The sequence below is a fragment of the Pristiophorus japonicus genome, chromosome 1, assembly GCF_044704955.1.
Source record: "Pristiophorus japonicus isolate sPriJap1 chromosome 1, sPriJap1.hap1, whole genome shotgun sequence".
In the NCBI taxonomy this organism is placed as follows: domain Eukaryota; kingdom Metazoa; phylum Chordata; class Chondrichthyes; family Pristiophoridae; genus Pristiophorus; species Pristiophorus japonicus.
Window position 1 is genome coordinate 486172885 of NC_091977.1, and position 16992 is coordinate 486189876.

The window sequence follows — 16992 nt, forward strand, 5'->3', positions numbered from 1 at the left end:
CCTGAATGACTGGCTAAGGTCAATAGAGGGAGACCACACAAGGGCTGAAGAGTAGGATTGCAGGTCAGATAATCATGACATAGGGGCCACAAATCCATGGGGGGAGGATGCATCTCAGTCTAAGTGCTGGGATGTGCATACCAGGATATGCCAGCAGAGCATATATCACTGAACCCAACAGATTTGTTAAGGCCGGGGAGAGGTTGCCTACAGTGCATGCCAGTGGCGGGCATAAGAAGCACATTTTAGGTGGCTGCTCCGTACCCCACCACCCCCGAAGCCATAGATGGTGATATGCCATGCTGAGCCCAGGGGGAAGATGTCAGGACCCTGTCAAAAGGAGAAAATAGTGCCCCCTAACTCTTTCTAATACTCTTAGACTTAGAAAAAATCCATACTTTAAATCTTTGGGGGTTCAGGCTGGAATCTAATTGAAGAGCTCAATTTTTGATTAATGGATATTCAGGAGGGAGTTACAGGCTGGAATCCATTTGAGGGGTTCATATGGTTTATATATAGAATAATGGACACTTGGGAGTGAGTTACAGGCTGGAATCTAATCGAGAGGTTCATATTGTTTATGTATAAAATAATGGACACTTGGGAGTGAGTTACAGGCTGGAATCTAATCGAGAGGTTCATATTGTTTATGTATAGAATAATGGACACTTGGGAGTGAGTTATAGGCTGGAATCTAATCGAGAGGTAAATATTGTTTATGTATAGAATAATGGACACTTGGGAGTGAGTTATAGGCTGGAATCTAATCGAGAGGTAAATATTGTTTATGTATAGAATAATGGACACTTGGGAGTGAGTTACAGGCTGGAATCTAATCGAGAGGTTCATATTGTTTATGTATAGAATAATGGACACTTGGGAGTGAGTTATAGGCTGGAATCTAATTGAGGGGATCAGATGGTTATATATGTAGAATAATAGACATCTGGGAGATATAACTGTAGGCTTAAAATTACCTTAAGATGTCTAATACAATAGTTTATGCGCCGGGATATCTTTGGGTGGGTTTTGGTGGATTTGGGCTCTGTTTTCCTGCTGGTGTCATGGTGGTTCTCTGATGACCCGCGCACTCCCCGTCATCAGCATGTGATGGTGTCTACACCAAATGTTAATGACTGTGATGTCATCATCATCATCAAGTCATCATCAACATCTGAGGGAAGAGAAGGAAATGGTACAGATTCACGCAATCGGGTTGGCTGAGCACCTCATTCCTTCTGTGGGCTCAGCCCAGTGAGCAGATGCCGTCGGCATGCTTGGCTCGCAGGGATATCAACAGCATGAGTCCCCCAATGATTTCTGGAACCAGTGATTGACTCAGCCTGATGGAGCAGCCAGGCTCCTAATGCCCTATAAATAGAGCCGGCTTATTCTCCCAAACATAGAGCAGCGATAGAATCAGCTGTCGGCATTTTCCCTGAGCCTGAAAGAGACTCGGACACAGCTGGGAGCAGGACACCTTCCAGTCACCGTTAGAACTACTGAGGACTTGAGCCTTTCAACTGGGATTCTGTAACAAAAAAGGCAAGGAAGACGATACAGCAAGGAGAAAGATTTTGGTAAGTACTGAACCTCTTGCGAGTTGTGAAGAATCTTTTAAGCCCTATTTAAGTAGGATTTTATCATACTGAAGAACGGAACGTGGAGGATGAAATTGGTGCTCAGTGATAGCATGAAATGTACAATTGTGGATTGGTAGGTCATTTTATACTGCGCCCAATTTTCTGTACCATTAACTTCAATACCGATTCCGCTATGAGCCTAATACGCGCTATTGGCATAGACCAATTTCATTCTCATGTAAGCATAACTATTAGCAATAACAGTAGTATTATATGATATGTTGCATATCAAGGAATAAGGCTGGCATTACACTTCAGTTCCCGATCTGCGAGTGCTATCCTCCAGCTGAGTGAGAATCTTGCTATTCTGCAGACCGAGTTCAATCTGACCAAACTTGATGCATGTGCTGCCTTCTGCTCTTTCCCCGTGAAACCTTTCAGTGTTAGCTGAGCATGGCAGCAGCAATCACTTTAAGGTTTTGAAAGATTTCATGCAAAGATTTTGAAAGTTCTCTGGAGGTTGAAAGGCTCACCTAGAACTGGGATTTATATCGGACTGGAGCCATAATGCAGTTGGTGCAGGCTTAAACAGGTTTGAGACAGCCTTTGGAAGGGGGTTTCAAATCTTTCGCCTGTTCTGGAATTTCCAAGTGATGTTGCCCTTTTTTGTACACTGACACGTGCCCAAAACGTTTTTGCATAAATGTACTTTGTAATTGCACCTTATGACATAATTACAGATACAGCAGGGTAGCCAGTATGAGCACTGGATGTTATTCTGCAAGGTGTGAGACAGGACAGAAAGATCTACTGTCACACAGACCGAAGCCCAGGGCACAATAGTCACAGGCAGTCTCGCCCACGCGTTGGCATTCTCACACTAGGTGAGGAACTATTATCAGTAATGGAGTAATTGATTTCTCCTTTGTATGTTGCTGTTGAGTGTTGTAGATGAAGAGTCTACATGGGTTGAGTAAACCTGTTAAGCTGATGACTCAGCTAAACATTCAGGAATCAACTTTGTCACAGTTTAAAAAGAAATGGTATCAATATTGCCGTAACTCAATAGGTAAGTACAGGAAGCTCGCTGGTGTTTCCTCTGACCTGGAAATGTTGGTGTAATTGACAGCAGCATGGTGTGTACTAAAATTGCTGATGAACACAAACCATATGTTTGAAGTTCTGCAATCCTTTCGAGTTTGGTACTTACTGACTTAATGTCCCAGGACACTAAGAACTTACACTTATGTAGTGTCTTTGCTTAGGTAACAGTGACTACATTTAAAAAGTAATTCATTAGTTCTGAGGATGTGATGGGTGCTATATAAATGCAAGCTGTTCCCTCTATAGCAAGATTAACAAGAGAGCAGAAAATCTCATACTGAATAAAAATTAGAAGAGTTAGGGAAGGAGTCTAAAGGCAAAATCAAAGAGGTTTAGAGGAGTTAGAAAAGGGTTTAGTAAGAGATTTCCAGAGAGCGGAGAGTGATGGGGGGTCTGGATGGGGGGCTGGGGGGGGGGGGCAGGGGGTAAGGGGTAAGGAGGGAAGTGTATAGTAATCCAAACTTAGAACAGCAGAATGAGTTAGCTGTGACATAGGGCTGGAGGAGCTTCTAGAGTAACTCCATAGAGGGATCCTCAGATGTTTATGAGGATCTTGAAATCAATGCATTGGGAATGGAGAGAAAGTAGAGAACAGCAAAAACAGGTATGACAGGTGTGGTGAGCTTAGCAAGGGAGAGTGTGTGGATGACAGCATTCTAGAGAGTTACCAACATGATAATTTATATGATTTGGCTGGTTCTGAATGTACTGATGGAAAGGGACGGGTGAGTTGTTTGAAAGCAGATCTTTTTACAGTCCTGGCACAAGCATTTAAATGTGACTCAGCGCTTGCTGATTAAGTTTTAAAATAGAAATTATCTCAATAAGCCCTCTATTCAGCAACTTAACGATGTATTTTCTCTCTCTTTATTTCTTCCTCTTCCGATGAATGTTCAAACTGAGTTACGGTTCCACAAGTACTGGTGACCCTCCAGTAGCTTGCTTGTGCGGCCATTTGTCATATATGAGTGTTGCAGTGAGTGATAGCAGGCTACTTGACCAAGTGAGCTTCAGCACCAAGCATGATTCCGTCCAGTAGGAGTCATTAGATAGCAATCAGGAATGAGAGCCCTGGCTGATATTTCTGTTCCTCGCGCACTTAATGCGAACTGTATCACTCCTGATGAGAACAGCTAACTTGTTAACTGCAGACCAGGGATTGACCCCGGAGTCACCCTATTCTGTTTGGCTAACCAACCTGCAGACTCTACTCCCAGAGCCATTGGGGCGATTAAGTCCTTAATCGTATCATTTACCCATCATTCTCAGCAGTGACACTATGTGCCACAACTGGAACTGACACAATTCTACACCAGATTATAGCAGAAATGAGAGCACAGAGTGCTCTGACTGGAGGAATAAGAAACAACTGAGAAAATGAATAAAAGTAGTAATAACCTAATAAAAGGCATTATAATCCATTGTCCCTACATTGTCTCCCATTTCACCAATGCCTCAATTTTTAAATTGTGTTCAAATCCCTCAATGGCCCTGCCCCTTCCTATGTCTGTAACCTTCTCCAGCCCAAGAACTCTGCACTCCTCTTGCGCATCCCCAACTTCCTTCATCCCACCATTAGCAGCCTTGCCTTTAATTGTCTAGGGCCTAAACTCTGGAATGCCCTCCCTAAACCTTTCCATCTCTCCACCTCTCCTCTATTAAGACACTCCTTAAAACGTACTTTTTTTCAAGCTTTTAGTCACCTGTCCTAATATCTCCTTCTTTGCTTCGGTGCCAATTTTTATCTTATTACGCTTCTGTGAAACGCTTAGAGACGATTTCCTATGTTAAAGGCACTATATAAATGCAAGTTCTTGTTGTATTAGCTCTACCTTAACTAATCTTAGTAGGCGGTGCTTCGATATACCTCAGTAATTGCCTGGAGTTGAGAAAAGGAAATTTAGTCAGGGATTCTGTTTGTGTTGGCTCTCATAACCGCTGTTGGAAAGTGCACATGGTAGACATTGGTCTCAGCTATGATGCCCCTCTTGGTCAAACAGCCTGTTAACATCATTGTACAGGCTCACAAATGAAGAATGGACACAGGGAAAGGCCCCGAAGGGTGCTCATGGAACTGTCCACCAGCATAAGTCAGTGGCTTCAGGGGAGGATGGGTTAAAAAGGATTGGAAAAATTAGAAAAGGGAAAGAGAAGACCACATAGGCAAGATACTGGAGGGTACAGGCTACAGGTATTGCAGCTCCATAACGAGCCAGAGGCTTCAGGAGAAGAGAAGAAACGTGTGGAAAAGAAAGGAGTATGTAAATTCTACAAAACAGCATGAGGATTTTTAAATTTTACTTACGATTTCAAGATTATTAGAGTGGATGCATTGTTAAGGTTTTTTGAAAGAAAAGAAAGACTTGCATTTATATAGCATCTTTCACGACCACCAGACATTTCAAAGCATTTACAGCCAATGAAATACTTTTGGAGTGTAGTCACTGTTGTAATGTAGGAAAAGTGGCAGCCAATTTGAGCACAGCAAGTTCCCGCAAACAGCAATGTGATAATGACCAGATAATCCGTTTTAGTGATGTTGTTGAGGATGAATATTGGCCAGGACACCGGGAAGAGCTCACTGCACTTCTTCAAAATAGTGCCATGGTAACTTTTACGTCCAGCTGAGAGGGCAGACAGGGCCTCAGTTTAATATCTCATCTGAAAGTCAGAACCTCCGACAGTGCAGCACTTCCTCAGTACTACACTGAACTGTCAGCCTAGATTTTGTGCTCAACTCTCTGGAGTGGGACTTGAAGCCACAACCTCCTGACTCAAAAGTGAGAGTGCTACCAACTGAGATCTGTCTCCACCACATTTTGAGACGAGTATCAAGCCAAATTCAGCAATTTAAAACGGGGGAGAAAGGATTGTGCTTCCACCCGCTGTTACAGTAATAAGGAATTTCCAGGGAATTGGCATCGTGGGAGTGAATCATAAGAATCATAAGAAATAGGAGCAGGATTAGGCCACCTGACCCCTCGAGCCTGCTCCACCATTTAATAAGATCATGGTTGATCTGATCATGGACTCAACTCACTTCCCTGCCCGTTCCCCATAACCCTTTATTCCCATAATCGCTCAAAAATCTGTCTATCTCCGCCTTAAATATATTCAATAGCTGATGGGTTAAGGAGGCAGGGCTCTGCTGGAGCTGTGTGCCTGAAATATTTTGAACCCAAGTAATTGTTTCATGGTCAGAATCTGCCCAGCTGCACCAACTGGACTTCGCAGCTCTTCAAGCAGCTGTCACTTCAGGGAAACCTCTTTCAGATTCCCCGCCAGGAATAGTGGCTTCACATTCCTGCAATCCCAGACAATTGCCAGGAGCTTTGATGAACTTTCTTTCTGATCTGTGGCCTGCGATAGCTTGCCAGTCAGTGCAATTGCCACAAGGACAATGCTCAGTTTCTTTTTTTTAAACTTCGGTTTATATAGAACATTAAGCCGTGGCTGGCCAGAAAAGTGCTTTGCTGATTTTAGGACCCTGTCTGATTTCCAGACAGAACTATGACACAGGACCAAGGCCCATGATGCAGGAACAAAACCCATGATGCTGAGCCAAGGCCCAAACTACAGGAACTGTGCCCATGATGCAGGAACAAGGCCCACGTTGTAGGAGCAAGGCCCATGTAGCAGGGCATCACCAGGGTTGAAAAGAATAGGTGATAGATTGAGATAAAGCAAGGAGTAATAATGAATGTCTCTATGTTTGAGTTATAAAGGCACACAGATTGTAAGATAGTTTTGAGGTCCTAGGAAAGGAACTAGACATATCAATTCTCTATTTCTGTGCCCCTGTCAATCTGGTTCTTTGTCTATTTCTCTCGTCATCTTTGACTCATTTCATCTCTGTCTCTATGTATCTTTATGCATGCCCTGTTTTTTTTTCTGTATTTCAACATTCCCTGTCTCTTTATCTTCCTATTAATTTCTTTATGTTTGTCTTTCCTTCCCTCTATCTCTTGTCTGTCTGTCTCTCTCTGCCTTCCCGTTCTTCCACAAACAGCAATAAATTACCATTTATAAATAACCTGTTTCAGTAGAGGGATTAATGTTGGCCAGGACACAGCGAGAACTCCCCTGCTCTTCTTTGAATAGTGTCATTGGATCAATTACGTCCACTTAAAAAGGGAAACGGGACCTCAATTTAACGTCTCATCTGAAAGACAGCACCTACGCCAATGCAGCACTTCCTCAGTGAAATTTCAGCCTAGATTATGTGCTGAGGCCTCTGGGGTGTGGCTGAACTCATAGGGTTCTGACTCAAAGGCAAGAGTGCGACCAATTAAGCCATGGCTGACAATCTGACAAGCACCATAATAGTAAGAAAGATATTAGGGGTGTTCAAGATCCAATTGGATGTTGGGATGGAAGCATTAAAGTGCTTTAAGGGGTTAGCTTTAATGGGCCATGTGGCCTTTTGGTCATCTTTGGGTGTTCTCGTGTTGTTATGTATCTATATCTTTTACATGAATAGTTGCAGTGAGATTGGACGTATTGCACATTATAAGATAGGAGAACAATTCTGGCACCTCACGTGCCTGCAGTTACCAGTTAGGCCTTTAGATACCATGTCAGGCCCACAGCCAAGGCTCCTTTTGGTTACTGGAGCAGTGACAGGGCTAGTAATGTTATTGCTGTTCTCAAAATATTCAATGGCATGTGTGTGCTAATTTAAAAATAAAGATTTCACCCCATGTCTGAAGGACACATAGATATATGCTGCTAAATACAATATTTTCTAGCCCAGTAGACAATTTAACAGGATTACTCATAATAAGTGATGAGATCACACATAAGTTTGGCGAGCATATGTCCAATTTTGGCCAAAGCAAGATTTATTTTTGACTGCACATTCCAGAAATTTTGAATAAATGAACTGGGCTATGTTTTTAAAATTAGTCATTTTTATACTTCTTATTTCTATGGCTCATGAAGTGAAGGCATTAATTGTTAAGTCCAGCCTGTCACCTCTGGACTGGAAGTCTGTGGGTTCAAATCCCACCCCATGAGTTTATAGTCTAAGCATTAGAAAGTGCATTACTAAGGGATAGTGCTGTCAGAAGTCCTGATGAGACATTAACAGCAAGTTCCTGTTAAGGTTAAGATTCCCTAGCACAATTTGAACAAAAGAAGGGTTTTATCTGGTGTCCAAGCCAACATTCCCCCCTCCACCAATATGAGCTAAAAATAAGTTTAATTGGGACATTTGTCTCATTAGTGTTTGGGAAAGTTTTTTATTGGCAAAAACAGCAAAATGGCTGTTGTATTTGCCAATAAGAAAATTACAATCACTGCACTTCAGTTTTCATTGTGTGTTAAGTGCTTTGTAATGATATGATAAGGTGCTATATAAATGCAAGTCAAACCTCAGAATCTAATTCACAATGCAGCACTGCCCCTACATCTATCTCATCTTTCTCCCATCCTCTGCCCATGTCTATTCTATCCCTCCACCAGGTCTATTCCATGCCCTTTCCCACTTCTCTCAATTCTCTGAGCTGAATGTGGTAAGTGTGGCATTGCAACAGGGAACGAGGGTGTATGCAGTATCAGGTAAGCAAGCATCAGTCTTGGCTCAGTGATAGCAATCTGAATTGGAAGCTACACTCCAGGATTTTGAGCACTTAAGTGCTGAATGGAAGGAGTACTGTATTGTTCGATGTGCCATCTGAGGGCATACCTGACCTTTCAGGTGGACGTGGCACTTTTTGATGAAGGGCAAGGGAGACGTCTAGGCCAATATTTGTCTCTCATCCTTCACCAGCAAAGCATTATCTGGTCATTCATCTCCTTGCTTTTAATTGATCCTAGCTGTGTGCAAATTGGCTGCCGCATTTGCCCACAAAACAACAACAGTGACTACACTTCAAAAGTGTTTCTTTGGGACATCCTGAAGGCATGAAAGGCACTATATAAATCCAAGTTCTTTCTTTTCTGTAGGTGGAAACTCTTGGGTGTAGTCTCGGTAATTTGGCTTGGAGACTGTTTGGAGTGCAGTGTAAGGTCTCCACGCGAGTCAGACAGCTAGCCGGCTTGACAATAAAAGGTTGAAATCTGGCCTCACTCAGTATTGGGGCATTTATTAAACAGCGGAGCATGATGTGATTGTACAGCAGATCCTGTGATTGTTTATTGTAAGTAACCTAAGGCCCTAAAGCCAGCTGACAGTGATTCCTGTAGGGATGGATCACAGTCTCTTCCTGCCCTTGTTCCACACAATGGGTGGGCCGGCATTCCCTTTGCTTGAGGTCGTTGTTTATTCAGCGTTGATAGCTCCAGCCACTGACATATTGTTGGCTGACAATTTAGAGCTGCTCCATGCTGAGTCTGCAGTTCCCTCTGTGCATGTGTGCGTGCGTGTGTATGTGTTTTTGGCCAATAATTAGTTCACTAATGACCGCAGGGAGACATCCCAAAAAGCTCCAAAGGACTGAGAGACACTGACAGGTGCGTAGTTTGGGTTTAATATTATTGGCCTTTTGTGAATGTATGCCATGTCTTTTTTGGAGTGGGGAGATGGGGAAGAAGAGCAGCTTACCGTGACAATGAATGTTCTTTTTACGATAAACATATTAAGAAACCTTGGTGAAGGGCTGGGGTTCATAGCACAGGATATCACCAACATTGAAAAGAGTAAGAGAGAATACAAGGTAAATGAGGAATTATTGGTTCGGACGTGCGCTGCTTGGTATTGTGGATTAAGGATAGGTCTGAATGCCCTTTTATATTAAAGGATTTCAGCCAATAACAAGCTTGCAACTCGCACTGTCCTCTGAACTTGTAAATATAGTTGAGTCGGCCCCTGTTGTTCAAGAAACAGGGGTCAAACTCAGAGTCAGGTTGCCAATAGCTTCACGGCATCAATGACAGCAACAATTTGCATTTCTACAGAGCTCCTCGTGTGCAATAACATTTCTTAAAGCATTAAAGAGTAAAAATGATGGACATTGATAAGAGCAGGAAACAGGAAGACAGGAGAGTTATGAATAGCTGCAGGCTAGCTGGTTTATGGAGAGTTTTGGAAGCAGGAGTAAGGCGGCAAGTCTACAGCCTCCTACGCGACAAGGGAGAGCATGTTGGTTGAGTAAATTAAGCTGGGAGGTGCAGCGTAAGGAAGTGCACAGTGTGACTGAAACTGGATTTGCACCCGTAGTAAGGGGAATGCATCTGAGGGAAATGAGTTGATCCACAGTTTTACAGAGAGAGAGTGTTTTTTTAATGGATTATCTGGCACCTTATACCTATCCTCTCGAATTATTTTCCTAAACCCCTCTGCCTTGCACATCATGCCCCTCCTTCAAGAACTCCTCAAAACCCACCTCTTCAAACTATGCTGTGGGCTACTCCCCTAACTCTTTTATTACTGCTCATGTTTATTTTTTCTCTGTGAAGCACCTTGGGGTCCATAATGAATTCACCTGTGAGTATGCTCACAGGTTTGTAGAGCTGTTGCCTCTTCCAATATTTGAAGGGGCTGCTCCTTTAATCAGGAGGCACTTGATTATTTGTTTTCTACAAAATAGTTGTAGAGCTGTTGCTCAAGCACGTGGGGAGATCCCAGCCGACCAGACCCCCGTCCGGACAGAATTCCTCATCAGCGTCAAACCCCGAAACCTCCCTCTGGAGCCGGCGCTTCACAACTTGAGCCTCTTCCGGGAAATCCCCTCCGTGCCTTTCAGTTCTGCATCCTCATCTGCCGTCCGGACATGCCATGGCACACCATCTTGCCATCCGGAGGAGGCGGGGTCGCCAATGGAGTGCTCTCTATGCGGGAGTCCTCCCCTTATTTATTGGGGACTTGGCCTGGAGGATGTTGCATGGAGCAGTCCCGTGCAATAAGTTTTTAGAAACATAGAAACATAGAAAATAGGTGCAGGAGCAGGCCATTCAGCCCTTCTAGCCTGCACCGCCATTCAATGAGTTCATGGCTGAACATGAAACTTCAGCACCCCCTTCCTGCTTTCTCGCCATAACCCTTGATCCCCCGAGTAGTAAGGACTTCATCTAACTCCCTTTTGAATATATTTAGTGAATTGGCCTCAACTACTTTCTGTGGTAGAGAATTCCACAGGTTCACCACTCTCTTTTAAGTTGGTTCACGGGCTCCCAGGCCATCTGTAATTTCGGCTGTCTAGAGGAGTCCGTGGTCCACGTTTTCATTGAATGTGCAAGGTTGCAGCCCCACTTCCAATATTGCTCCTCAAATTCTGGTTGCACTTCAGTCCTACACTCCTACACTCCTGATCCTGGTGTGGAGGAAAGTGGTCAGGTCAGAGGGCCTCCTTGTGGGACTGCTCTTAGGCCTCGCCAAGGTGGCCATTAACCAGTCCAAGCAGCGGATGGTTGAGGGGCATCGTTCAGCCCGACCGCCTGCTACATTCCCTGTCCCTGGAGATGGAGAGTCACAGTCTTTTGCGAGAGGTGGGCACTGGAGGGACTGGAGTGCATCATTTCAACGGGGAACAAAATTTTAATTTTGTTCGATTTGTAAGGTTCCCTTTAGTATTTATTGGTTAATTTGTGGATATTTGTGCCCTTAAAAAAGGGGCACTTGATTTAAAGTTACTTTAAAATAGTTGTGAGTGGTTCAGCCAGTCACATGATGTTCACAAGACTCAATAAAATCCCAGTCAGTTAAGTCTAGCTCATCCATGATGAGGTATGCAGTTGTGAGCCTAGTGGATGAACTGGTAATGTGTAGTATGATTGTCAAACCTTTGTTAATAAACAAACTAGTTCTTAATAGTAATATGTTGCAATGAATTCTTAAGCAAAGAACCCATGAAGAAAATACATTACAGGATGAGATGACACTAAGTTAGGAGGCACAGTAAGTTGTGTACTGGGAGCAAGAGTTACAAAAGGACATAGACGGACTAAGTGACGAGACAAAACTATGGCAGTTGGAGGTCAGCCACTTTGAATCTGAGAAAGACAAATTAGAATATTTTCTTAATGATGAGAGACCATGAGCTGTGGAGGCGCAAAGGGATTTAAGTGTCTATGTATACAAATCACTAAAAGCCAGTGCACAGGTGCAAAAATGCTAATGAATTGTTGGCCTTTATCTCAAGGAATTGGAATGCAAAAGTGAGGAAGTTATGCCACAGATTAATCTCGAAGTCCAAAGGACTACCGGACAATCTAGGTGGGTTGGCAAGTGGCAACCTTACTTCAGAATGGCTCATTCCTATCGACAGCATCTTTAAGCAGGATGGGTCAGGGTGGAAATCGGAAACACATATCTTAAAATGGCCCATATTTCCTTTTTGGGGAGCAATTCTTGTGAAAAATTTTCTGAAGTTTGACTTAATAAAAGTCTTTCCTCTTTCAGACGAGAAGCGATTGTTGCATCTAAGGGCACACGAGACCAACAACCAGCCACTGGGAGAACAGGAGGTCACCTCTGTCAGAGAGAGGTCAGCCATCTATCTATCTAAAATATCTGCAGCAGACCCTTCAGTGCAGCCTGTGAGTATTCAGCATTCCATTCATTCTCTCTCTTTCTCTCTCAAAACCATAGAGGTCAAGAGGACACCATGGGCAGGCCTTGACACTGCCAGATTGCTGACAAAGGCAAAAGGTTCTTAAAGGGGTACCAGCGTGGCAAATCCTTTAATTGACTTGCCAACAGCTAGCCTGAGACAGTTCCAGTATTGGGAACCTTAATGTAAATTAGAAATGTTAAGAATTTGGGGTTTGTTCTCTTTGGAAAATAGGAGACTGAGGTGAACTCACTGAAGATTTCAGGATTATGAAAAGAGTTGCTGAAACTAATCTGGGTATATGAAGAGTAGCCTAGTGGTTATGTTACTTCCCTAGTTATTCAGAGGCCTGGACTAGTAATCTTTGACTTCAAAATCAACCATTACAGTTTGAGAATTTGAATTCAGTTTTAAAAGCCTGGAAATAAAAAAAAACTGGGACAGAATGGGTCACATTGCATCAGGTATGGGACAGAATAGGAACAGGAGTAGGCCATTCAGCCACTTATGAGATCATGGCTCCATCCACCCACCTTGGCTCCATATCCCTTAATATCCTTGGTAGGCAAAACTCTATTGATCTAAGATTTAAAATTATTAATTGAGCTAGCATCTATTTTTTTTGTAGGAGAAAGTTCCACACTTCTACCACCCTTTGTGTAAAAGAGTGTTTCCTAACTGAATGGCCTGACTCTGATTTTTAAGGTTTTGTCCCCTTGTTCTAGATTGCCCCACCAGCGAAAAAAGTTGCTTATTATTTACCCTATCGAATCCTTTCAAAATCATAAAAACCTCAATCAAATCACCCCTTAACCTTCCATATTTCAGGGAACACAAGCCTAGTTTAAGTAAACTCATAATTTAACCCTTGGAGGGCTTGTAAAATTCTGCTAATCTGCGCTGCACTCCTTCCAAGGCCAATATATCTTTTCCAAGGTGTGATGTATACAATATTCCAGATGCGGTCTAACCAGGTCGTCTTATAGCTGTAGCAAGACTTCCTCCCTATATTCTAGCCCTCTAGATATAAAGGCTAACATTCCATTAGCCTTTTTGATTATTTTTTGTACCTGACTACTACACTTAGTGATATGTGTACATGGACCCCATAATCTCTTTGGACTTCCACAGTTCCTAACTTTCCACCATTATAAAAATTAATGGATTTATCTTTTTTGGTCCAAAATGGAAGACCTCACACTTAACTATGTTGAAATCCATCTGCCACAGTTTTGCTCACTCACTTAATCTATTAATGTCTCTTTGCAATTTTTTGCTCTCATCTACAGTACTAACTAAACCACCTATTGTTTTATCATTGGCACATTGCATTACATCATCATAGGCAGTCCCTCGGAATCGAGGAAGACTTGCTTCCACTCCTGAAGTGAGTTCTTTGGTGGCTGAACAGTCCAATACGAGAGCCACAGACTCTGTCACAGGTGGGACAGATAGTTGTTGAGGGAAGTGGTGGGTGGGACTGGTTTGCTGCACGCTCTTTCTGTTGTCTGCACTTGATTTCTGCACACTCTCGACGTTAAGACTTAAGGTGCTCAGTGCCCTCCTGGATGCACTTTCTCCACTTTCTCCATTTAGTGCGGTCTTTGGCCAAGGACTCCCAGGTGTTGGTGGGGATGTTGCACTTTATCAGGGAGGCTTTGAGGGTGTCCTTGTAACGTTTCTGCTGCTCACCTTTGGCTCGTTTGCTGTGAAGGTGCATTACATTACAACAGTGACTACACTTCAAAAGTACTTAATTAGCTGTAAAGCGCTTTGGGACAACCTAAGGTCGTGAAAGGCACTATATAAATACAAGTCGTTATTGCACCATATATGGGTCAGAATGGATCACATTGCACCAGGTGCGGGATAGCATTGGTCATATTGTACCACGTATGGGGTAGAGTGGTTTATATTCCACCAGATATGGGGAACACATACATTAACAGGCAATATCTTGCTTGCCAATCGAGCTACTGGTTAACTCAAAAACCTCCCTCAAGAAGAAATTATATCCCTTTAAAGTTCTGATTCAATGGCATTTGTTAAACCTGGTCACTGAAGTACGTACATTCATTACATTCGTGCCATGCTATTTTTATCCTGCTCTGCTTGTTATTTTTATGACTCTGAAGTGGTTTATCCGTCTTCCACATGAACCTGCTCAATGTTTCCCCAGCTAGTGGCAGCTCTTTGGAAGCTCAGTGTAGAGCAGGCTGTTTCCCACATTACTGACCAGCTGTTGGTCTGCTTCACAACTGTATATTCTTGACTGTAAAGTGCATCCTTACACGATGCACTCATGACACCTGTTGGAAGGGAAAAGGTACTGCAGGACACAAAACATAGCGAGGTGAAAATTCACTTGGGCCTCTTTTGGGCCCAGAATCAGTGCAGCACGCGACCCAACCAAGAAGCCTGAGGCCTACCAGAAATTGAGCCTCAGGCCTTATCTCAATAAGTTTGTCAAGCTACCATCACCTGTCACGTCACCACAGGCTGCTCGCCCATGTTAGAGAACAAAGGTAGTGTGGTTGATGTTGTGTATATGGACTTTCAAAAGGCATTTGCTAAGGTACCACATAAGGGATTTGTTAGCAAAATTGAAGCCCATGGGATTAAAGGGACAGTGGCAGCGTGGGTACAAAATTGGTTAAGAAACAGAAAGCAGAGAGTAGTGGTGAACGGTTGTTGTTCAGACTGGAGGGAAGTATAGAGTGGTGTTCCCCAGCAGTCGGTATTGGGACCATTGCTCTTTTATATATGTATTAATGACCTGGACTTGGACATACAGAGCATAGTTTGCAGATGATACAAAAATTAGAAATGTAGAAAACAGTGAGAAGGACTTAGACTTCAGAAAGACATAGACATATAGAAAGAAAGAAAAACAAATTTATTTATACAGCATCTTTCACGACTACCAGACGTTTCAAAGACTTTGCAGCCAATGAAGTATTTTTGGAGTGTAGTCACTGTTGCATATGTGGGAAATAATGTTACAATATTGCCGAAATGGGCGGCCACATGGCAGATGCAATTTAAGAGAAGTATGAAGTAATACATTTTGGTAGAAAGAATGAGGAGAGGCAATATAAACCAAATGGTACAATTTTAAAGGGGGTGCAGGAACAGAGAGACCTGGGGGTGTATGTACACAAATGTTTCAAGGTGTCAGGACAAGTTTGTAAGGCTGTTAAAAAAAAAAATGGGGTCCTTGGCTTTAGAAACAGAGGAATACAGTGCAAAATCAAGAAAATAATATAAACCTTTATAAATTACTGGTTAGACCCCAGCTGGAGTATTGTCCAATTCTAGGCACCAAACTTTAGAAAGGATGTGAAGGCTTTAGAGAGGGTGCAGAGGAGATTTACTAGAATGGTACCAGGGATGCGAGACTTAAGTTACGTGGAGAGATTGGTGAAGCTGGGGTTGTTCCCCTTAGAGCAAAGAAGGTTAAGAGGAGATTTAATGGAGGTGTTCAAAATAATGTGGGGTTTTGATAGTGTATATTAGGAGAAATTGTTTCCAGTGGCAGAAGGGTTGGTAACCAGAGGCGAGATAAGGGAAAGAATGTTTTTAATGTAGTAAGTTGTTATGATCTGGAATGCACGGCCTGAAAGGTTGGTGGAAGCAGATTCAATAATAACTTTCAAAAGGGAATTGGATAAGTACTTGAAAGGGAAAAATTTGCAGGTCTATGGTGAAAGGAAAGGTAAATAGGACTAATTGGATAGCTCTTTTAAAGAGCCAGCATCGGCTTTATGGGCCAAATGGCTTCCTTTTGTGCTGTATCATTCTATGATTCTATGATTTAGGACAGCTTGCCTCGACAGCGGCAACCGTCAGGTAAGTGCCAAGGACGGGTGAGGGCAGGAGGGGTGAGGATCACAGCCATCACTAGTGCTGGGGAGTTAGAAGGAGCATTCCCGCTCCTCCTGGCTCTGCATGAATTAAAGAAAAACATACCTTTTAGGTGGTGGCCACTTGCTAGGCCGCATTCATACCTCAGAAACCTGAATGGAGCAGGTTTCTGAGGTATGAATGCTAGGCCCCTCATCGGCATATGTAGTGTGCCAACACCCGTTTTAGTGTAATCAGTTGTTTTCCAGGCATCATTGGAGCGCTGGGAACAGCCCTGCCAAATTGGTCTTTTGTGCCTGTTTTTCATCTGGGAAATGGGCACAACAATTTGTATCCGTAATTCTGGAGCTATGGCAATATCTGTTCTATCAATTAGGTTTGAGTAAACTTTCTAATGACACCTCTGTCTTCCTTGGGTTTACAGACAGGCTGTTGCCTGCTGAGGCCTACAGTTCTAAATGGTTTCAATTTATTTTTAGACTATTTCTTCTCAAGAGAGTGCTCCTCAACCAGCGAACAACCCTCGACAGATCAAGGTAAGAGAAAGGGTTGTGTTCAATGGCACTGCAATTGATTGTTTTTTGTGGTGGTCTCAGTGGCTAATAGCACTTGGGGTAATTTTTTTCTTCCCATTTCCAGCATTCCCTAGTCCAAACTGCACCCTGTCCATAGCCAACCATCTGTCACATCACTGCTAATGCTGACCGGCAGAGAACCACTAGTAGGACTGCATGAGAGCTTCCTGGAGATGACCTTTCTGCCTCCTTTCCCAAAGCTCCTCCTCCACAATTTCACTCCCTCTCATTATGGGTTGGAATGCATCTGACCTTCGCTCAGTGCCTCATGACAGGCGGCATATTGAAATTCATCCCGCCAATTTACTTCCTCCCCTATTCATTTGTAACATTTAATTCTGCTCGTAGACCACGGGACTATGGCCAGATGCATTT

The 16992-nt window shown here is 43.1% G+C and overlaps 2 protein-coding genes across 2 annotated transcripts in view; both read left to right on the forward strand.

The window, feature by feature from the left end:
* The first annotated feature begins 233 nt into the window (after nucleotides 1-233).
* LOC139277083 (uncharacterized) overlaps nucleotides 234-16992 on the forward strand; it is a 50233-nt gene continuing 33474 nt past the window's right edge. Inside the window, exon 1 of the mRNA XM_070895106.1 lies at nucleotides 234-249. The gene's annotated coding sequence lies outside the window, so the exon portion shown is untranslated. The remainder of the gene's footprint in view (nucleotides 250-16992) is intronic.
* The window catches only part of LOC139277073 (xin actin-binding repeat-containing protein 1-like), a 29217-nt gene continuing 13517 nt past the window's right edge, over nucleotides 1293-16992 (forward strand). The window contains exons 1-3 of the mRNA XM_070895088.1: nucleotides 1293-1580; nucleotides 12028-12164; nucleotides 16522-16578. The gene's annotated coding sequence lies outside the window, so the exon portion shown is untranslated. The remainder of the gene's footprint in view (nucleotides 1581-12027; nucleotides 12165-16521; nucleotides 16579-16992) is intronic.